The 8852-nt window shown below is 39.0% G+C and overlaps 1 long non-coding RNA gene across 1 annotated transcript in view; it reads left to right on the top strand.

The window, feature by feature from the left end:
• The first annotated feature begins 267 nt into the window (after positions 1-267).
• LOC109309825 overlaps positions 268-8852 on the top strand; it is a 16341-nt gene continuing 7756 nt past the window's right edge. The window contains exons 1-3 of the long non-coding RNA XR_002101067.1: positions 268-348; positions 8330-8337; positions 8507-8509. This is a non-coding gene — a long non-coding RNA (uncharacterized LOC109309825). The remainder of the gene's footprint in view (positions 349-8329; positions 8338-8506; positions 8510-8852) is intronic.

The following is an 8852-nucleotide window of genomic DNA, read 5'->3' as shown; positions in this document are numbered from 1 at the left end:
TAACCCATAGATTTATGAAGTGAAGTGTGTAGGCTTGTTTATGAAAGCTGTTTTGTAAATTTTCTTTGAGGATTAGAGAACTGGGCACCCACAAGTAATTGGATATTTTTGTCTTTGATAGGTTTTCAGTGTGTGTTCATTCTGATACACAGTTGTTTGGTTTCTCCTACATATTTTCCATCAGGGCATTTGGTGTACTGGATGAGATATATTACATTTGTGAAGGTATAGGTGTAAGATCCAGGAATCTTGATGGTTCTATTGTGGGATGTAGTTATTGTGGGACTGGTGGAGATGTGTTGGCAGGTTTTACATTTCTTGTCCTGGCAAGGTCTGGATCCATTAGGAGTGGCTTCAGTCATAGGAAGTTGCTTCTGGTGATAAGGTTAACAAGGTTCAATGTTCAAACTATTGCAACTATACTAGAAGATGACCCAATTCTTAAAGAGATGTTTCCAGATCCACCCATTCCAGGTCTTAAACAAGCACCAAACATTGCTTGTTTAAAGGTAGGTCCAGGAAAGTATGGGATTTCAAACACATCCTTTTTGAAGGGGGTCCTTCTTTTTGGCTAATTAGGTGTCTCCCTGCATTGAGCTTTGTGAATCACATTACAAAGTACCTTGCTCTCATTCACTGCACAGTGAAATCATTGGTAAGGGATGTTGTCAATGAACTGCTTTCTCTTAAAGTAGACATTCTTAAAATATACTACAGGTTTCCTTTTTTTTTCTTTTTTTAAACCAACACAAATATTGATTTAACCTAAGCCATTGTGGAGAATTAAATTCTATTCACCATAAGCACAAGGCTCAGATCATTTAAAATGTTAAATGATAATATATTTTCTAGATGTAGCTTTATGGTAATGCTCAATATCCCATGTCCTTTCAGTTCCAACCATTGATACACAATATTAATTTTTGTCGAACCTGGACCCTTGACAGAAACAACACAGAACTGCAAAATGTATTTAAATTATTTAATATGAAACAACATCCTTATTAAAATATACATATAGGGGAGCAGTGTAAGCAAATGTTTAATTTATATTAAAAGTTTAAGGTAACTAAATCTTGAAATTTGGGGGTGACTTTCAATATGGTAATAAAATAGAAACCTTTCCTCCAGGATTAAGCCAATTAGTCATTACTGAACTAAATGTCTGCATAGTATAGTGTCTGATGTGAAATTGATTTGTGGTTTCAATTCACTTCCTAGTGGGAAAGTAGTATCCAGTCACAGCAAATTGGCATCCTTGATAGGATCCCGAGATAAAAAAATATTGAAACTTCAAGGATACTTAATTATACTTTCCCACCATACACACAGTGCTGCCAAAATGAGGTGGCTGATATTTTGTAGACCTTATTCAGACAGTATTACGTGTGTATACATGTACTAACAATCTGACAGTTAAGCTGGCTTAACTTTTTAAGTCTACTTAACTGTCAAAGAATACATACGTATGTGGAGCAGAGTCAACTTAAATGTGGCACAAGATTTTCAACGTCTTTATTAACGATTTGGATGTGGTAGTAAAGAGCTCACGGGCCAGGTTTGTGGATGACACCAAGTTATGGGGAAGTCTGGTCATGCTTGAAGATGGGCTACAGTTACAGGTAGACCTAGACAGACTAGTAAATTGGGCAGATTGAAACCTGATGAAGTTGTGTTGAGAAATGTACAGTGCTCCACCTTGGGATGAGCAACCCCCAACACACCTACAAGCTTTGCGGCAGCAAACTGACTAGCGCCATGAATGAAAGGGACCTGGGGGTAATAAGAGACCACAGTATGAATATGAGTTGGCAGTGCAATGTTGTAGCCAGTAGGGCAAATAATACTCTGGCATGCATCAATCAATGCAGTTCCAGCAAAGCCAAGGAGGTGATTCTTCCATTCTACTCAGCACTGGTGAGACCACAGCTGGAGTCCTGCATCCAGTTCTGGGCACCGCACTTTAACAAGGACGTGGACAAGCTTGAGAGAGTCCAAAGAAGAGCCACCCATATGGATCAGAGTATTAAAAGGCAACCCATATGAGGAAAGGCTGAGGGATCTGAGACTCTTCAGCCTGAGGAAAAAAAGGGTGAGGGGGAACCTGGTAGCAACTCACCACTACACTAGGAGAGTACATCAAGTACTTGGTGAGCAACTGTTCACCAGGGTACCAGGGTACTGAAGTGCCCAGACTGTGGAATAAGCTCCCTCCAGAAGTGGTGCAATCACCTACCCTGGACATCTTAAGAGGAGACTACACAGTCACCTTGCTGGGGTCACCTGAACCCCAATTATCTTTCCTGCTTGGTGCAGCGGGCTGGATCCGACTATCTTCCAAGGTCCCTTGTTGTCTTACAATCTATGAATCTGATCTATGAATAAGATAATACACCTCCAAGGTCACATTAATTAAGTTGACTTAGGTTACAAGGAGCTGTTTGCGCGTACTGTCAGATGTGGATTAATTAATTTGACTTTATGTTGTTTTATTTTAAGTCGCTTTAAAATGTGGGCACACCCATACTTTGGACTCTTAACTCATGATCTTTAACTGAAACCTCAACTTCGAGGTATTTGACAAAATTCCCAGGACCATCTTCCACTACACCAACATAATATTCTCAGTAGTTAACAAACAAACAAAAAAACAGTGACATGTTATTACTCTTTTTTGCAAGGTTATCTCCAATGCTTTGTGAAGGTTGTTCCCTTTGAAGAGTTGTTGTTGTTTGAATCATATCAATGCACCATTTAATACCATAGTTGAGTTCTTTCTTTTCAAGTCCAACAAGTGTTAGAACAAAACATTCAGATATATCTTGCTTTTATATTCCTTATATTTGCAAAGGGCAGAAGGAAAGAATAAACTTGTCATGTCCCATATGTTTAAGTACTCTTTGAATGCTAAGTGAAAACATATAAATAGTTTATACAGATGACAAAAAATACATGGAGAAATCCTTCTCAGAATGGGAAAACAGAAAAGTAGACCATACAAGAAAAATTATGACAAATCCTTTCGTTTGATATATTCTATCAATTTCCAGTCCATAATTTTTAATTGTATTTTATTATCAGTGGTGTTACCTGGTTAAGAACTTTATTTGCCTCTATTATACACCAGTCTGATGTTAATATACCTCACTGTTATATCCTTTCATTAGGAATTACACTCATCCTCAGGGTGCTATGATTCAGCACCCTGAATTCCAGCTGTGTTGATGAGAAAATGAACATTTGATGTCAATTAACAAAGTGCCCAATTCTGTACACTTGTACAGTAGTGAAAGTCCACTCACTCCAGCAGAGTCACTTCTAACTTCACCAATGTAACTTACAGGAGAATCAATCCAACAATCATAAATGGTTCTTTATACAGATGGTCAGATTAGTCACTTGCATGATACTGATTCATAGAGTGAAAGAATAGTGTCTTATTTTCATTGTAATCTTAATTTTAGTATACCATTAGCATAACACAATGAACCAAATATATTGAGAAAGGCAGTTAAACCTGGAAGACTCAGACCCAGACTCAGGAAGCAGTTTCGTTGAATAAGAAAGTTCCATTCTTATATGATAATTCTCCTGACCATAACAAGAATTGAATTTCTTAAAGGTAATGGAGATAGTTGGGGAGTTAGGCTTGTTTGTTCCAGAGATATTTGAGGAGCTAGGGTTCCCCTGAATTTGCTTTTTAAGAAGTATGATGACACTGATAGAAATTTGGTTCTCAGATGTTCTGAAATAAGAGGAGATCAGACAATTGCTTCAACAGTCTGGCTTTACTTAATTTGTATCAGGGTAATTTAGAAGAAAATATGCCTTTTTGTGGTAAAAAACCTGGTTGGATCTAAAAATATTTTTCTCTTATAGCAGAAATTACATTTATACATGACTGGGGTAAATACTGGGAAAAAAACTCCTAAATTCACTCTTTCCAAAGAATTCAATTTTACCTTCATTGTGCTTTCATTTCATGCCTTTTATTACATGAGGCATTGTTAATAAAAGATTGTTTTTTAAACAGTCAAGGTGTTGAATTTACAGAATTTAGACTTGGAAAAAAAACAATACAAAAGGTAAGCATTTTTGTTGGTGAATTTTTATTATACTACTTGTAGCTCTCTATAAGAATGCACTCCACGCATTTGAAAACTAGTCTATCCCAAGCATGTAGTTGGCCCAATACAAAGATATCACCCACAAAATCTTTGCCTCTCCCAAAAAGAGCAATAGCATAACAACATCATAATAGTTCAGTGCCATTTACATTGGGACGGAGGGGGTTTATTCCAAGATTGACCACTCACAACAATCTGATAAATTATTATTTTAGCCAAAATAGCCAGGAAGTTGCCTCTGTCACTTACCTAAAAATGACTTAAGAAATAGTATGTAAAGACTATCCTGGTATTTTGCATGCAGTGGCAAATATAAAATCAGTGCTTGGAATAGCATATTATCCAAAGTAGTTAAAGCCATTCTTATCACTAAGGAGGTTGAATGTCTTAATGTTAACAGTTACCCCTTAAATAAAATATTTTGGCCTGACTATAAACTTCTGTTCTCAGGGTGCCTCCAGGGTTTCATCAAGGAGTGGCTGTTGTTTCTTTCTTTCAGTGCCTAGCAGCTGATTAATGAGTAATTTTTCAACATTAAACTCCACACCATCTGTGGGTGCCACCACTGTATGGTGCCACAAACAATCAGGTTAATGATTTTGCTGCGGACCATTTTTACTAGCATCTGTAGGTAGTCATTTAAGATATCTTTGATACCTTGAGAAGAGACATCATTCTCCTAGATTACTTTCATGTGCAGATTTTCATTTTTTTTAGAAGTGTAAACTTCTCTGCAAATTCACGTAGAAATTTTGGTATTGGGCAGGACAGGGAAGGATAGTTATAATTGAAATTTGAGACCATCGATGACATGGTGATTTCTGTTGTTTCTTCCCTCACCCAGGATAGAAAAGCAGAGTTGGTATGTCTCATGTAATTTCACAAGAGTTGTTACTGATGATGTTCTTGTTAACATTCACTGGCAATTCAACACTATGAATGAAAGTGGGTGTTGAACTGGTGAGTGACCATTGCCTTCTGCACACAAAAGAGTGTCTCCAGTTGCAATGTCAGTCAGCTGACAGATCAAAATTTGTCAGATTTAATAACAACTGAATTATGAGGTACCTTTTCCTTGCAAAATTTTTAAGGCTAGTGGAATATCAGAGGCTGAAGTCTCACTCTCTTTGTATGATGAAGATGCAACATTCTGTCAAGACACTAGTGCTGACTATTGTTGGCTTGAAAATGAAGCCTTTGCCCTTTAAATGTGAACTATGCATTATTAAGGAGATATTCACTGAAACTAATCTTAGGAAAAATAAGAATAAGAATTTGAGTCTTGCACAATGAGAAAGGTCCAGACCAAAACCAAAGGCCAAATAGGTACAACATTGGGATTTTGTCAGGTCATTCATTGTAGGAATAAGAAAATACACTGATTGACTGAAGTAGTAAATATAAAATAGTCTATCAGCAGACTTCTAGGTTTGGGGAAGAGGCAGAAGTCATTGCCCTACTACTCTGCTCCTCTACTGTTCCAATATGCAAAGGTGTAGTGGAGTGGCAGATTCTCTCATCTGGGGAAATGCAGGGATCTTTCCCCAATGCTTCACTCCCCTCTACTCCCAGGAGTGGAAGGAGTGGAGTGGCACAGCAAGAGGAGAAGAGCAGGGGAGAGGGGGCAGCTGCAGGCTGAATGCCTGTTCTCTCCTCCTAGAAACATTTCTAGCAGTGGAAAATTTCTCATAAATTTCCACCACTAGAAATGAATGCCAATTTATACTTGTGGTTAGCTATCAGCTTCCTTGGCACAATTTGCTAGTAACAGACAGAGATTAAGCATCCAGGCAGAGGGTCGATCTGCAGGAAATCAATATCCTTTTAGAAATGAGGATGATGAACAACTCAGGTGAGAGAAACAATTACAGGTCCTATTGAGTTCCCGCAACCCTTGATTCAAGCATAGTTGCTGAAGAATGAATTTTCAAAGAATTCAGTTATTAAAAATCTAACAAACCTGTACTAAACATGCAGGGGAAAAATGCATGCAGCAGCTTACAATTTGACCAAATATAGGTCAAATCCAAAATGTCAAGTGCTAAAAATTAGCAATCAGGACATGAGCCAAGGATCTGAACTAAAACTAGAAGCCAGGATATAAGATAAGGGTTAAGAGCCAAAGACCAGGATTTGAAATAGATGCATGGACCATATCCCAAGTTTCTGTGATCACCAACTACTGTACAACTGCAGAGTCTGCTCTAGATTCCAGAGCTTTTGCTCAAAGCAGCCAGTCCACAGATGACCAGAGCTCAGCTGAGAGGGACTCCAGGAACCCTGGACCTTCTACCACTGCTACACATTGGTAGGCAGGACTGAAGCATACAAAAATCTTGTCTATTCCAAGGCTTCTGGATGAGAGTATAGCATCTGCTGGTATTCAGAAAACATGTTTTTAGAAGTCCTTTTTCATTGTAAATTTAAAAAATAACTTTGGTTTTGTTGTTAATTGCAAACCAACTTTCAACATGTCTGGTAAACCAAAATTTCCGGTTTTCAGCCTTTGTGCTACCGGCAAAAAGGAGTAGGGCCAAAATCAAATGGAATTATCTTGGTTTGTTTTATTGTTCATGTCGTGCCCCGATGACCGGTGCACCCTTGACCTGCGAGCCTGGGTTGGCACGACCGGTTTGGCACGAGGAGGAATTTGTGACCAGACAGGTGGGAGTTAACGGCGAGCAGGAGTCAGATGATTTAAAGCACGATGGTTACACAGAAAGTTTATTTTACTTACATTACTGATGTGATGCAGCATAGGCAGAGGAGTTGATTTATTCAGTTACAGCATGCAGATATCATGTTACCCAGCATTTACAAGGTGGGTAAGAAAGTTGATTGTTACAGATTCCAAGCGATTCACACAAGCTGTTGCAGTCTGCAGATTACCAAGAGCTCTTGATAAGAAAGATAACAAGGAAGATAATCGAGCCGGCAAGGACGGGGTTACACCAAGATAAAGATCGGAGGCGGGGAGATGTTTGTAAGAGGCCACTTTACAAACGGCATCTCCTGGGTGTGTGTGTGGAGAGTTCTCCGCTTTGGGCAGAAGTTCTTTCAAAGTTATATTAAGTAGGGCAGCCAATTATTACACACCAGATATGAATAATTAACGAGTTGGCACTTGTGCTCTCTTTGTTTGCTCAAGTTTCAGGAAAAGGGGGGGTCATTTTTTTACTTGGGTGGTACTGGTCTTTTTTGGTCACAGGAGGGTGAGCATAGCACATTATTTAATTTTACAACATCACTAAAGTTAGTTAATTTGGAGTTTCATTTTTATCTCGTTACCAGCTAACCGTATCTTTCGTGCTGAGTTGTCAAGGTCAGTTTCTCTCTCGTATGAGAAGCTCATGTGATTTGAAAAGAGGCACAGACAGGGGTGTATATGTGCAGTACTGTTATAAACTAAAGAATAATAGTGTGAGACTACAATTACAGAGTTTGTTGTGTTAGCCTCTAACCTTTTGACATCTGACCTTTTGCCATCGGCATCTGAAATCAAAGACTTTGATCTTTGACAGTCCACTGCTTCATTTTACCTTTTCCTTGATATCATCATATACAATTTTCTGTTTTAATTTTGAGTAAACTGGTAGAACAGATCATCTTTCTGTATGCTGTAAGTAAAAATTATGTTTTATATAAATTCTGTTATATAATTGTATTTAATTGTTATTGTTCATTTTATCATTTTATTGTACTTTCTTGGTGAAAGCTGTAAGTAAACCATTACTACTACTACTACTACTACAGTTCTGAGCCAAGCATTTAGCGTGTGTATAGCTCCAGCTCTGTTTAACAGAACAATATATCTTAAAAGGATGTGGAGAAGCTTGAGAGAGTCCAGAGGAGAGCCACGCGCATGATCAGAGGTCAGGAAAACAGATCTTATGATCTTTGGATCTCACCTGGAAGATGTTTTCTTCGAGTCGATTTTACACCCGTTCTGTTTGGGCTGGGTGGTGAGGATCCCGTTTCCTAGCTAAGGATCACATTACCTGTCCCCATTGCTCAAGCCAGGGTTATTTATCTAAAGGTCATTTCAGATATTGGGGGGGGGACACACTTTAGGTACAACTCACTCCAAATCCTGTTGTCGCCACACCAAAAATGTCTCCTCTGCCGACTCCCAGAAGAATGATTCTTCAGTTTTCAGCCTAGCAGGAAGCTGCTTCCAAAGGGAGTGTCTAGGCCTGGAAGAGGCTGTGAGGTTCTAAGCCCATTCTGTCTTCTCAAGGCTCCATCTTCATTCCTGTCCAAGCCCATATTCCTTCCTTACATCTCAAGTTCAACCTCATCAGCACACCTCTTTATGCTTTGATCCTTTCGACTCCTTATTGCTGCATCATTAATTCAAGTCAATACAAGGTCTAGCCTAGAGAGTTCTACCAGGTTCAAAGGCCCTCAGTTTAGTGACCAGCAAAGATTTCAGGCCCCAACATGCAATGCACCATCTGGGTCTGAGTAGCCAGAGCATGTTGCACACTGGAATCTGTATTTTTCCCCAGGTCTTTCCTCCTAATTAAAGATAAGGACATTTGTAACTGCCTGCCTTTCATATAAATTAGGTACAGCTCTTCAGGTCTTGGCAAGATGCCAGTAGAGGCCCAGGTGGGATTCAATTTTGGCATCCTACGTTGGTTAGCACTACAGAAGAAAGAGACTTGGGGGTCATCATTGACCACAAGATGAACATGAGCCTGCAATGCGATGCTGCGGCTAGTA

Source organism: Crocodylus porosus, unplaced genomic scaffold (assembly GCF_001723895.1).
Source record: "Crocodylus porosus isolate Cpor-Errol unplaced genomic scaffold, CroPor_comp1, whole genome shotgun sequence".
Taxonomy (NCBI): domain Eukaryota; kingdom Metazoa; phylum Chordata; order Crocodylia; family Crocodylidae; genus Crocodylus; species Crocodylus porosus.
This window is presented reverse-complemented; position numbering and strand designations above follow the sequence as displayed.